Source organism: Eptatretus burgeri, chromosome 1 (assembly GCF_056783735.1).
Source record: "Eptatretus burgeri isolate ZD-2024b chromosome 1, Ebu_testis_v1, whole genome shotgun sequence".
Classification (NCBI taxonomy): Eukaryota; Metazoa; Chordata; class Myxini; order Myxiniformes; family Myxinidae; genus Eptatretus; species Eptatretus burgeri.
In genome coordinates, this window is record NC_140961.1 from 106,131,855 (window position 1) to 106,146,179 (window position 14,325).

The 14,325-nt window shown below is 42.2% G+C and overlaps 1 protein-coding gene across 8 annotated transcripts in view; it reads right to left on the reverse strand.

Annotated features, from left to right (window-relative positions):
- The window catches only part of DEPTOR (DEP domain containing MTOR interacting protein), a 114,799-nt gene that overhangs the window by 67,509 nt on the left and 32,965 nt on the right, over positions 1-14,325 (reverse strand). The gene's annotated exons all lie outside the window — the stretch shown is intronic.

The following is a 14,325-nucleotide window of genomic DNA, read 5'->3' on the forward strand; positions in this document are numbered from 1 at the left end:
CAGTGCAAAAAGACAGTGTTGTATTCAGTAGTTTTGCAGGTTTGCATTTGAAAAGTAAAATGAAAGATGCAGGTGGTTTGCTTACCAGAATACTTTTCTGATCCAATCACTCTCAGCCTGTAATCAACTTCAAATTGTCTAATTGACTCAAATTATACTACCATCCTCAAATTGTCAAGATAAGATTTTTTTTTTTCTTTCTCCACTGACTCACAACTCAGTCATCAGTCACTACTGAGCAAAAATTGTACAGCTACCCACCCTGTTTGGTGGAGTCTTCCTGCTCCAAATAAAGTAAAATAAAAGTAAAGTTATTCACTCTCCTTTTTAGCTGACCATCAAGTGAGATTGAACCTGAAAATCAGTTTGTGAGCTTGCAAGATCTTACTACATTCCGGTAAGTCATATTTATGCACTTGGAAACCCCACTTCAGTACTTGGAATTCCCACTGCAGTATATACTTGGAAATTCCACTGCATTACTTGGAAATTCCACTGCAGCACTGGGAAATTCCACGGCAGCACTGGGAAATCCCACTGCAGCACTGGTAATTCTCCATCATTCAGGCCATACACGTGAATGAAAAGGCCATGCACCCAAAATAATCTGGGGGGGGGTGGCTATATATTCCAAGAACTAAAATCCGTTGATTGAAACGCACATTACTAATCACTTTTATATGTTTCCAGGTGGTAACATGCCGAGAACACCGAAACGAAGAAGAATTTCCCACCGGTTACCAGAAGTCCGTGCACAAAGGAATGAAAGACGACAGCTGCAGTTGCCAGCGGTCCCTCGAAGGAACGCAAGACGACAACTGCAGTTGCCAGCGGTCCCATGAGCCTACTCGAATGATGAAAATGTGTTCTTCCTTGAAACAGATATTGGAGAAATGGAAATAGCATGTAACTATTGTGAGGCAAAAAAATTCGCTGGCGAGCCACCAGGATTTTGCTGTGCAAGTGGAAAAATCCAATTGGATTTATTCCCAACGCCACCGCAATATCTGTTGTCACTGCTCAACGGAGCAAATAATGATTCCGACCATTTCCTTCAGAACGTAGTCTTTATAATAGCGCATTTCAAATGACGAGCTTTGGCTGCACCAGACGACAGATTCATGGATGGGATCCCAATTTTACTGTCCAAGGTCAAGTGTGTCACAAAATTGGAAGTCTCCATCCGCAAGACAATATGCCTCGACAGTTTCTGCAAATTTATTTCATTGACAGCAGACGAGCCGAACATGAAGCACGTTTGGCGATCGGTACTGGAATGAAACCACACATCGTAACGAGGCTCACAGTGTTATTGCATGAGAACAACAAATATGTCAGAAACCTGAAAACGGGTGTTGAAAGCATGAACCAAGATGGAAGAGAAGATCTTGGAGTTGTCATCCACAAAAACATGCAGCCGGCCACACAACATCCTCACCGTTACAACGCACCATCCGGTGATGAGGTAGGCATACTAATGCCGAACGAACCAACTGTGACCAGAGATATTGTTACACCAGTGTGATTGAGCATTACAGCATATATCAGAATTACACTGTGCGTACGACACTCTGCAGTACCCAATCCTGTTTCATTATGGCACAGACGGATGGAGCGTATATTTGCAGTCAGCCGCTGCACGCAAAATAATGCAAATGCAGTTTTACACATTCCATATCATGTGTCGACAGACTAATCATTTGTTACTGTGCCGCAGACTATTCCAGAAATTTTTAGTTGACATGTACTGTAAGATAGAAACAGAACGATTATATTTTCTCAGACGGGAACAGAAAGCTCCAAGAGCGGACAGCTACCAACACTTCAGAGATGCTATATTTAATAACGACTGTGATCCGCGGAACGTGGGGCAAAGGATCATGTTACCATCTACATTCACGGGCGGTCTGCGCTATATGCACGAGCACACCCAAGATGCCATCGCATACGTGATCTGTATGCATACATAAGTATGGCAGACCAGATCTGCTCATAACCTCCACTACCAATCCGAAATGGTCAGAAATTACAGAAAATCTTTGACCGAAACAAACAGCATCAGACCGGCCAGATATCGTCTGTCGTGCTTTTCATTTGAAATTGAAGAAACTGATGGATCTGTTGAAGAATGGAGCTTTTGGTGACTTGCTGGCATGGCCGTATTCTATCGAATTCCAGAAAAGAGGGCTCCCTCATGTGCACATACTACTCTAGCTGTCCCCAGGAAGCAAAATCAGACCCGACGATATTGATCAAGTCATATCTGTTGAAATACAATATCCGGATTCGGAACTTCAACTGCACGAACTGGTGAAATGCAACATGATCCATGGACCATGCGGCCCATTCAACAAAAACAGTCCATGTATGAAGGACGGATCCTGCTCAAAAATGTTCCCGAAGGATTTTATGAAAGCGACGGAATAAGGGCAAGATAGCTATCCCAAGTACCGCAGGCGCACCCCAGAGGACGGAGGGAATGTAATCGCAATCACCAAGATTGTAAATGGACAGCGTATAGAGCACGCTATGGACAATCGGTGGGTTGTACCTCACAACCCTTGGCTTTTAAAATAAATGAAGTGCCACATGAGTTGAAACTTGTACTTCAGTCAAAAGTATGAAATATGTGCTGAAGTATGTAAACAAGGGGAGTGACCAAGCGATCTTCACTATTGAAGGTGGACAAAATAATGATGAAATACAACAATATCAAGAAGCCAGGTTCGTGGGTGCCATGGAAGCTGCTCACCGAATCTTGGGCTTCCCGATGTATGAACACTATCCACCAGTGATGCAGCTGGCTATCCACCTGGAGAATGGCCAGCGAGTGGACTTTGACAATAGCAATGCTGATGCCCGCGCCAGAGCGGGACCACCAAAGACAACTCTGACAGAATTCTTCACCATTTGCCGTACGGATGAGTTCCTGAAAACACTCACTTATCACGAAGTTCCAGAGTATTACACGTGGGATTTTTGCAACAAAAAGTGGAATCGACGCAAGAAGGGAACTCCAGAACCACAATTCCCTGGTGTATTCAGAAGCCCTGATATTGGTAGAGTTTACACGGTCAATCCAAAACAATCAGAGTGCTATTTTTTACGCATGCTGCTTCACCAGGAACATGGTCCGACATCGTTCAAAGATCTCAGGAATCATGAAGGTGTAATCCTACCAACTTTTTGAGATGCATGTCTGGCGAAGGGACTTGCAGAGGTTGACAACCATCTACATAATGCCTTGCGAGAGGCAACTATTGGACAGAACCCGCAAAGTCTTCGTAAATTATTCATTGTCCTGTTGATTTTTTGTGAATCAAGTAACCCAGTCGCACTCTGGAATGATCATAAAGCTGCGTTAGCAGATGATTTTTTCCATCCCCACAACGTTCATGTTGACCACGACTGCACAGGGGAAACGTACAATCTTTGCTTGATGGAAATAGAAGACCACTTCCTCGCACAAGGAGGTCAAACTCTGGATAACTACAACCTTCCTGTCATTGACCTACAACGGCCGCAAACCACGCACAGGAGTACGTTCGGTACGCGAATTTTGACGCATGCGAACAACCAGTACATCAACAACCACGAGCATCAGCTGACGGAAAATCAGAGAGAAATATATGCACTATTTCTCGACAAAGTAAACACACAGCGCTGAGGTATCACCTTTGTTGACGCTCCTGGAGGGACAGGTAAAATGTTCCTCTTGAATTTAATTCTCGCAAAGATCAGATTGAATGGCCATATCGCTATTGCTACAGCATCGAGTGGTATAGCCGCAACTTTACTAACAGGGGGACGTACTCTACATTCCGCTTTCAAAGTACCCCGGAATGCTCACAAACAAGATACACCAACCTGCTCTATGAAAAAAGGGACAGCAATTGCGAGAGTGATGAACGAAGCCAAAGCAATTTTTGTGGACGAGGCTCCGATGACACACAGGGCTGTGTATGAAGCGATCGATAGGAACCGACAGGATATTTGTGGAAATTCAAATCCATTTGATGGCATCCCGGTAATGTTCTGTGGAGACTTCCGCCAAATACTACCTGTTGTGGAGCAAGGAACACGTGCAAACATAGTCGATGCGATGCTGAAGCGATCGCCGTTATGGCGTAACGTTACAACGTAACATATGAGCATGACAACATATGAGCACAGCTTACAAACAACCCCACCGCTGCCAATTACGCCGACCTCCTCATGAACATTGGAGACAGTGACTACCCTGTTGAAAATAAACCGAAAACCATCACTTTACTAGAAGGGATCCACCAGCACGAAACTCCATCCAAATTAATCGAGGAAATCTATGTCGGATTAACAGGACATGCTCCAAACGACAACAACTGTTTGTTAGAACGAGCGATACTCACCCCTCAAAATGAAACTGGATGCTGTCAACTCTGCCATCATTGACCGCTTCCCAGGAGAAGTCAAGATATATAATGCAATCAACACCACACTCACTCCTGAGGAAGCGGTGCACTTTCCCGTTGAATTTCTGAATTCCATTGAAATATCAAGGATACCATCACACAAACTTAAGCTGAAAGTGGGCTGCCCAGTTATTGTTCTACGTTCATTGGATCCACCAAATATCATGAATGGCACCCACTGTACAGTCTACCGAATGAGCCCAAATGTGATTGAAGTAATCCAGATTAATGGACCGGCAGCAGGAAAACGTGCATTAATTCCAAGGATACCACTGATACCATCCGACAGTGACCTGCCATTTAAGTTCCGTAGATTACAATTTCCCTTACTTTGCCATGACAATGAACAAAGCACAGGGACAGACGTTCAGCATAATCGGACTAGATCTGCATTCGCCTGTTTTCTCACAGGGAATGTTGTATGTTGCGGCATCAAGAGTTGGATCAAGATCAAAGCTGCATGTCCATGCCCCAAACAAGAAAACGAGGAACGTTGTTTTTTAAAATGTGCTACAGTAGACGACCGAAGAGACCTGTACGTAACAAAATTGACTCCACAGAAACTGTGAGTAACCGGCATATGCTTTCATTTATGAATTACCTGTCGAAGAGGGGTACTTTGCTAGTATATATATATATATATATATATATATATATATATATATATATATATATATATATATATATATATATATATATATATATATATATATATATATACACAAGAGAATAGGAGGAGGAGTAGCAATCTGGGTGAAGGACAGCTTTGAATCAAGATAAAGGGGTGACATTAAGGAAGGAATAAATGTTGAGGATTCTGTATGGGTAGAGATTAGAGATAGTATAAACAGTAAGATACTGGTAGGATGCTTTTATGAGGCTCCAGGTGTGAAGGAAGAGGAGGAACGAGAATACATCAAGAATCCAAAAGGGCATGTGGTAAGGGAAGAGTATTGATAATGGGGATTTTAACTTCCCAGGGATAAATTGGGTCCAGGAACAGGGAAAGGGCAGAGCAGATGAGGATTTCCTAGTTTTAGTCCAGGATTTCTTTTTAACCCAGTTTGTAGATAAGCCCATGAGGGGGAGTGCAGTGTTAGACCTCCTTTTAAGTAACAATCCCAATATGGTGGAGGAGGTGGAGGTCAGGGAGCATTTAGGAGCAAGTTACCATAACATTGTGTGTGCAAAGATTCTGTTAAGGGTTAGAGTTCAGGGCAGTAGGGTCAGGCTATTAGATTAGAGGAAGGCAAAGTTTGAGGGTAGGAGGAGAGAATTGGGTGATGTAGATTGGGAGACTAACAACAGGACAATCAGCATCAGAAAAATGGGAAACCTTTAAGGACCAAATTTGTGGAGTGCAGGGTAAGTGTACTCCAATGAGGTGTAAAACTATAAGAAGAAAGAGGCCAGGGTGGTTGAGCAGTGAGATAAGGAACGCTATTAAGGAGAAACAGAAGGCATTTATTAGGTTTAAAATAACAGGACTGGAGTTAGATTTTTTTTCACTGTTGGAGTAAATAGAGGCAGGTTAAGAAAATAACTCAGCAAGCCAAAAGAGAGTATGAGAAGGACATGGCTAAGAATATAAAAAAAATAATAGCAAGGCTTTCTTTAAGTATATCAGGGGAAAAAAGAACAGGATAGGACCAGTGTGGGCCCATTGAGGAATAGCACCAGGAGAGTAGTTATTGATGAAAGTGAGATTGCAGGCTTATGAAACAGGCATTTTTCTTCAACTTTTACACAATAACAGTCAAGAGAATTTCTAACAGCTGAGAGTATCTATCGAGTAGGTGAGTAAGAGCTTTTATAGAAGATCCAGATGAGAGTGGAGGAAGTAGAGGAACAGCGAGGTAATATAAGGGTAGATAAGGCTCCGGGTCCAGATCTTATGCACCCGAGAGTATTGATGGAGGTGGCTGAGCAGGTAAGCGAGATGTTGACGGATATTTTCAATCGCTCATTGGAGTCAGGACAGGTACCAGAAGATTGGAGACTAGCAAATGTAACACCGCTATTTAAGAAAGGATCCAGAGAAGAATTGGGAAACGATAGACCTGTTAGTTTGACTTCAGTTGAGGGGAAGGTGTTGGAGACATGAATTAAGGAGCAGATGAGGAACCATTTAAATAAATACAAACTAATTAAAGGTAGTCAGCATGGGTTTACCAAAGGTAGTTCCTGTTCAACAAATCTTTTAGAGTTCTATGAAGCAGTGTCTCATTTGGGTGCATGAGGGACAGGCAGTGGATATAGTATATTTATTATACTTTAAGAAGGCATTTGGTAAGGTACTACATTGGAGGTTGTTAGCCAAAGTGAAGGATTGTGGAGTGGCTGGTCAGGTAGCCAATTGGATTGCAAACTGGCTCAGTGGTAGGAAGCAAAGAGTGGCTGTGAGTGGTAGGATGTCTTGCTGGGAGGATGTAAGTCGCGGGGTACCTCAGGGATCAGTACACGGACCATTACTATTCATTATTTACATCAACGATTTGGATAATGGGGTGAAGAGTGAATTTTTCAAATTTGCAGATGACACAAAGCTTGGAGGTAAGGTGGATAGCAGAGGGGGTGGTGATCAGATTCAGAAAAGTATTGATACTTGCTTGATTGGGCAAAACATTGACAGATGAAATTTAACCTGAGCAAGTGTAAGGTGCTGGGGATTGGAAAGAACAATGAAAATAGAGATTACAGGATGCAAGGGGTAATTTTGGAGCGTGTTACACAGGAGAAGGATCTGGGGGTGGTAATATATACAGGAGGTAAGCAGGCAGCACAGTGTCAGGCAGCTATGGTTAGAGCAAATAGGGTTTTAGGCTGTAAATGGAGGGGGATCAATTATAAATCAAAAGAGGTGGTGTTAACATTGTGCAGGAATTTAGTGAGGCCACATCTAGAATATTGTGTGCAGTTTTGGTCACCACAACTCAGGAAGGACATAGATGCCAAAGAGAGGGTTCAGCGCAGGGCTACTCAATTGATTCCGGGCCAAGCTAGACTCAGCCATCAGGAGCGGCTGAAGGAGACAGGGCTTTGGACACGAGAAAGGAGGCGGTTACGAGGAGATATGATAGAGATGTTTACAATTGTGAAAGGTATCGATAAAATAAGTGCAGATGAATCATTCAACAGAGAAAACAGTGACAGGACCAGGGGCCATAGCGTGAGAGTGAAGGAGAGGATAGTCAAGACAGACAGTCGCAAGGCAGTGGACTTTCACTCAGAGAGTAGTTAATGCATGGAATGGTCTTCCTGGAAAGGTAGTGGCAGCAGAAAAAGTAGATAAGTTTAAATTAGAATTAGATAGGTACCTGGAAGTTATGGAGATAGAGGGGTATAGGGGATACTGATAAGACTGTTTGGTAGTTTGAGCATTGACGGGTGATTGTGTACATGTGTACAGAGTGCTGTTGGTGGGGGTCTTGTAAAGGGGGAGTTGTGTGGTTGATGTGTGTTTTTAACCAAGCCCATGCCCCCTTCCCTGAGGGGAAGAAAGGGGGGGACCCCACAAAAACTACAAAAAACAAACCATTTATTTATTTATTTCATTCATTAAAAACATTTTTTTTGCATTTTCTTCTTTGGTCTTGTGTATATGGTGCTCACGCAGGCATGATGGTGTGGTGTGGTGCTCATGCAGGAATGATGGGCTGAATGGCCTCCACCCGTGTTGGATTTACTTGTTATATATATATATATATATATATATATATATATATATATATATATATATATATATATATATATATATATATATATATATATATATATATATATATATGCTTGCTCGGGACGACGGAGCGCGAACCCCTTGCTCTACTTTCTGCTCTTCGAACCTCACCCTTCTTCTTCCCGCTCTGTGACATCACGCCCATCAATCATGTACCTCCGGGTACGGCTTATTGGCACGAAAACTGGGAAGGCGGGGCTTCTGCCTGGTTGGCACGTTTGGGTTGTTGTTGTTATAAAACCGTAATTCTTTCATGGCTGGCTTAAAAGTACAAAAAAAAAAAAACTTAGGTCACAGGGGGCAATTACATACTGGGGGAAATTGGTCTTAATACCCATCCAATTAACACAGCATCACTCCTCGTGTGGCAATAAGTAACACTTAAGCTCAGTTTTCCCTAGTTAATTCACATGGAGATGTCTCCTACACATCCACAGAAGAAGCAACTCCCTACAATTCTAACTTTGATCGAAAATTCCTCCATCTACCCCCACAACCGTAACAATATATGTAAATATATATATATATATATATATATATATATATATATATATATATATATATATATATATGAATGAATGAATAATATATGAAAAAGGCAATATATGAATAATATATGAAAATATATATAGTGATTATTCCCTTTTCGTATGCTGGTTAAGATGAATATGCTTAAACCAGAACAAAATAAATCTCACTCACATTAACAATGCAATAACGTATTGTTAATGAAATCCAGCTGATCATTACTCCGTCATCGTCGTCGTCGTCTCTCCAGCAGTTGGTGAAGAAAGAAAGATTTAATGGTGCTGAGGCTTTAGAATGGCATCGAAAATGGTAACAGAAAAGGAATACTCGTTCGTTACAGTCGTGGTTGTATAACCAAACAAACAAAATCCACTTCACTCCAAAGTCTTACCAAAAGTCACAATTAAATAATGACGTGTTGAGTGACTCGCGAATAGGGATGAGAAAGGCTTGTACGTAAAGGCTCTCAAGCTTCCAAAATGTCGTGAGTCCTCGGCCTTTTTAACATCCTGTGTGTCGATTGGCTCTCCGGAAAGATGCAACTCATTGGCTTCCAGAGTTGAGAAAATTAGTGAGTCACAACTATATATTATATATATATATATATATATATATATATATATATATATATATATATATATATATATATACACACATATACATATATACACACATACATACATACACACCTGCCCACCCACCCCCAGCCTCACCAGCTCTCCTGCCCTCCTCCCCTTGGGCGAAACTGCATGCTGTCTTGGTATGTAATGGTGCGAATTAATTTACCAATGCAATGGCGTTTGAACAGTAAAAGCAAATATTGACTGAGGGCTTGCCATGAGGGGGGAGGAGGGACGAGAAGGGAAGGACAACAAATTTACCCGTGTGAAGAGTGCTTTAACCTCAGAGTTTCCCAGGTAAAACAGGAAATTGCAATACCCTCTCTGCCACCACTACCAAGTGTTGTGACACAGTACACATTTACGTTGAGAATTTATGCCCCCTCCACAACCACGTAGCCTATGTTACCCCCCACAAAAAGTTGTATTTGCACCCTGAGTTTGTAACTTCAAAGATGTGGCCGTGCAAGAACACACACACACACACACACACACACACACACACACACACACACACACACACACACACACACACACACACACACTTTTGTATTTTACACATATAGGTTTCGGTATATGGATATATATTAGTTGGGACAGTAGGAGACAATGCATGTGGGATTTGAACCTCGGAACCTAGCAGTGTAAGCTCTGTGCACAAATGAGAACATATCAAACAGGCCAAGCATTTGAGATTTTTCTAAAGCAGGTTATTTAGGATCGATAGTAGAGAGCACTCAGTCTACACTCCAAAACACTCACAAACTGACCAATTGAATTTTTGATTCCATCACTCCCTGTCACCATAAATTGCAGTCATCAAAATAACGATGGTATGTGCAATAATATATGAATTGTTCACAACATCACTTGAGTGTGGTGAGGAAAGAATTTGGATTTCAAATGATGAGAAGCCATTTGCAGTGGGAAACCCAGTTCCAATTGTTATGTAACATGCAAAGTCTCATCATACTTTCGTGTGCGGTTCTTGGATGGCATCCCACAGCCAGTCTTTGAAGAACACACGTAAGAAAGCAAGTCTGTACTCTCCCAATAAATTTTGCCTAAAATGGTTCCATGGTACACCCATTACTGATTTACTCAGAGCTTCAGAAAACGTCCTCATGCTGCTGTGTAGTCCAGGATAAAGTCCATTTCTCGAGAGAAAAGAAGCAGAGCATGTTTTCAGAGTTCAGCTTAATATTTAGTTATAATGGCAGAAAAGCCATGTTGTTTTGGTTGCATATGCTGATGAGCCTCTGCCAAGGTTATCTGTGTTAAAGTAAAGAAGAGAAAAAATAAAAATAAAAATCCGCAAAATTTAATCTCTTCCCTCCTCCCCCACCCCGTCCTTTAAATCAAATCAAAACACCAATGTCAACTGTTACTGATGTTCTCTGTAGGTGTGAATATCCAGTTTTTTATGATAAAGCCATTTGTAAATGACGAAATGAAGCGAGTTTGTGCCAAAAATTAATATATGGTCAAATTGAGTTATCGTAAAAGCCAAATGAAAAGAACAATGGGAACAATCAACACATAACCAGTGTTAAAGTACATCTTACTTGATCGCTTTGGGGTTTGTTTTTTCCTTTGTATAATCAATCAATGTTCTCTACCACAATCAAATAGAAAAAGTTCTTGTTCAGTGATGTTAATTAAAGGAAGATGTCATGTGACAAATTTATTACATATGCCTAGTGTGGGTTTGTGAAAGAGAAGCGGGATGGTGATTGGGATGGGGTGGGGAGATAAATATGTATAAAATTGAGAGAAAAAAGGAAGTGAAAGTATAATGACAGCAGAGAGAAAGTAGTGCATGGAAGTGCAGGTTTGGGAGAGAGTTACTCATGGGGTTTTTTTTAGAGGGATTGGGTGAGAGTGGTTGCTGAGATGGGGGTGGGGGGTTAATTAATAATAAAAAAGTTGTTTCAAATGTTGGGAGGGGACGGTTGAGGGAGGAAGGTCAAAAATTCCACCGTATTTGCCAATGCAACGAGAACGCCACTCGGCAGAGTGCATAGCTTCATGAGGCTGAACAGTTTAAATTTTGAATCCCATGGATAGGCTGGATCCGGATCTTCACCAAAATTGAATCAATTTGTGCTTGTCACACACCCAACATATCTACCAATTTTCATCCAAATCAGTCAACAACGTTTTGAAACATCATGCTACGTATTGTTTTTAGCCTTATCTCTCAATGGCAAAGAATCACTTTGAAAAAACTCTTACTTCCGAATCTAGATCCAGATCTTCACCAAAATTGAATCAATTTATCCTTTTCACACACCCAAACTGTACGTGGCCAACTTTGGTCTGAATACGTCTAACTTTTTGAGATAATCAGCTCACAGACAGACAAACAGGGCTGATAACATAACCTCCATCCACCTTCGGTGGCAGAGATAATATGATGGTACACAGGGATTTTTTTTTTCATGCAACAAATTAGTCATTCTGACGGCAATATAGTTCAAATTAACGAGAACATATTTAATTTGCACATATGTTATCATATTATGGTTGATGAGGAAATGACAAATAAACAATCGACAAGAGAAAGTAAAAATATGCTGAGATACGTTGTTCAGCTGTGAGAGCAAAATACATATTTGATTTAGTTCATGGCTTCCAATCACACGTGGGCAATGAATCCTTTAACATTTATTTTGGATGGATTTTATAAGTAAATACTTGTGTACAAATTCCAAACCAAATGAAATGCTCACAGAAACCTAATGGACATCAAATCTCTTTCACAAAACAAGTTGCAATTAAGTCTTAGGCCATCAGCCATGGCTCAGGAAGTGCCTGAAAATCAAGTTTCGTTCCACTCATCGGGGGGGGGGCGGGGGGGTAGACAAAACCTTGATAATATGATAGTATATATCCAAATACATACGTATGCAAAAGTTCTCCACTCAAATAGCTGCAGTTATTGTGTATTTTCATCTTGAAAATCGATGCATTCCCCACGCTCTCTCATTTGAATTTTCTCCACTCAGATCACGTGTAGGCCATGTGACGCCTCGACAGCCAATAGATCGGCTGACATCGTATGCAAATTACGTCAGACTGTCATGTGACCAGCAAAGTTGTCCAAGATGGCAGCTTCCTGCAGGGAGGAAATCACCGGCAACTAATCGGCGATTTATTGGTAATTTTTGATGAATATGGCGAGTGAGTACGCTCCCCAATGTATTATTCACCAGGGAAATGTAGCGAACGAAGAAGTCAAACGTTTTATGCCTGTAAGATGGGATAAATGGAGAGAAAGTGTCAACAAATGGCTCATCTGAGATGGTCACGAACGACGTTTAGCCGAAGGTGCACGAGTGTATATTGAGTGTGAAGAAATCCCTAGTCATCTGGGCTATCACGACACTTGCTACCGTCGCTTCATCGGTGCAAAAAGAATACGTGGGGCTGAGAAACGTTGTTCACAAACCAAGCATGATTATTCTGCGATTGTTGATGATTGCATGTATGAACCATCGCCAAAAAACTGCATGCATGCGCTACGAGCAAATTACCAGGCGGCAATCCATCAACGATCTATTTGCCAGTGGATAAACGCCCCTTCTCCTGTAGGACATGGCTGGCAAATGGTTAATGGTAAACTAGGCATCACATGGATATGACTGAATCCAGGTCCAGATATTCTCTTACAAGTAAGCTATTGTTCTTGTAATGTTTCTAAGTGTGCAGGGTTGAGGTGCTCTTGTCGAAAAAACAATGTACCATGTACAGATATTTGAAAATCCCAACACCGAAAACAGTGATGATACTGATGTTTCTGATGATGACGAAGAAGAGGTTGCTTGGATAAACCCTGATGCAAATTGACCTTTGTCATCCAAGTGATGCTGAGATAGGAAAATAGATACTATCACATCTTGTCAGCTAAGAGAATTCCTAGCCTCCCACCTTGTGATGACTGTAATTATGTATATATCTGGTTTGATCTTGCAAATAAATTTCTATTTACTTCCGATTCACAATGCAACGGAACTGCAGTACGCATCCTTTGGCGAGCAACTGACCTGCAACTCCCACGAAAAGCCAAAATTAGGTTACCCCGCTTTCCCTATTGTAGTAGTCGGGGCCGTCTAGGGGCTGATGCGGTGACGGGTAAGGAGGCTGTGTCCCCACCCCGTGAGCTCTGGAATGTCCTCAACACTAGAGCCGAACTACATGGGTGTAAAATATATAAATATAATTGAATCAACTCTCATCGGGGGGGGGGGGGTGAATCAACACACACGATACCGCCCGGCGCCCAGTTACATCGACTCAACCCTGCAGGGCTGGCCCGAGGCCAGCCTGACGATGGTGAGGCGAGGGTTGCTCTTCCCAGACAAAGACGCCACACGACTAGCGATGCGGCAAAGTCAATCCTCGCGCTGACTGGGTGCACCTCAAGTGACGATCAGCGCCGGTTCGACTGCCCAGTTGCCTGCTCCGCTGGCCGTATGTATGTAATGTCCGGCCGTGGCTGACCGACTATATATAAAGCTGTCTGAGGCAGGGTCAATGGCGTTCATTCGATGGGTCGATGCGCTGGCGTTGCACAATGGTTAGTCCTCCCGTGCCGGCACTCTGGGTACAATAGGCCCATTATCGAAGTTAGTCCTCCCGCGCCGGCACTCTCGGCTAAACGTCGTTTGTGACCATCTAAGACGACCCATTTGTTGACACTTTCTCTCCATTTATCCCATCTTACAGACGTAAAACGTTTGACTTCTTCGTTCGCTCCATTGTCCTGGTGAATAATACACTGGGGAGCGTCCTCACTGGCCATATTCGTCAAAAATTACCGATAAATCGCTGATCAGCTGCTGGTGATTTCCTCCCTTCAGAAAGCTGCTGCCATCTTGGACAACTTAGCTGGTCACATGACAGTCTGACGAAATTTGCATACAATGTCAGCCGATCTATTGGCTGTCGAGGCGTCACATTGAGAAAGAAAGTACGTGATCCAAGTGGA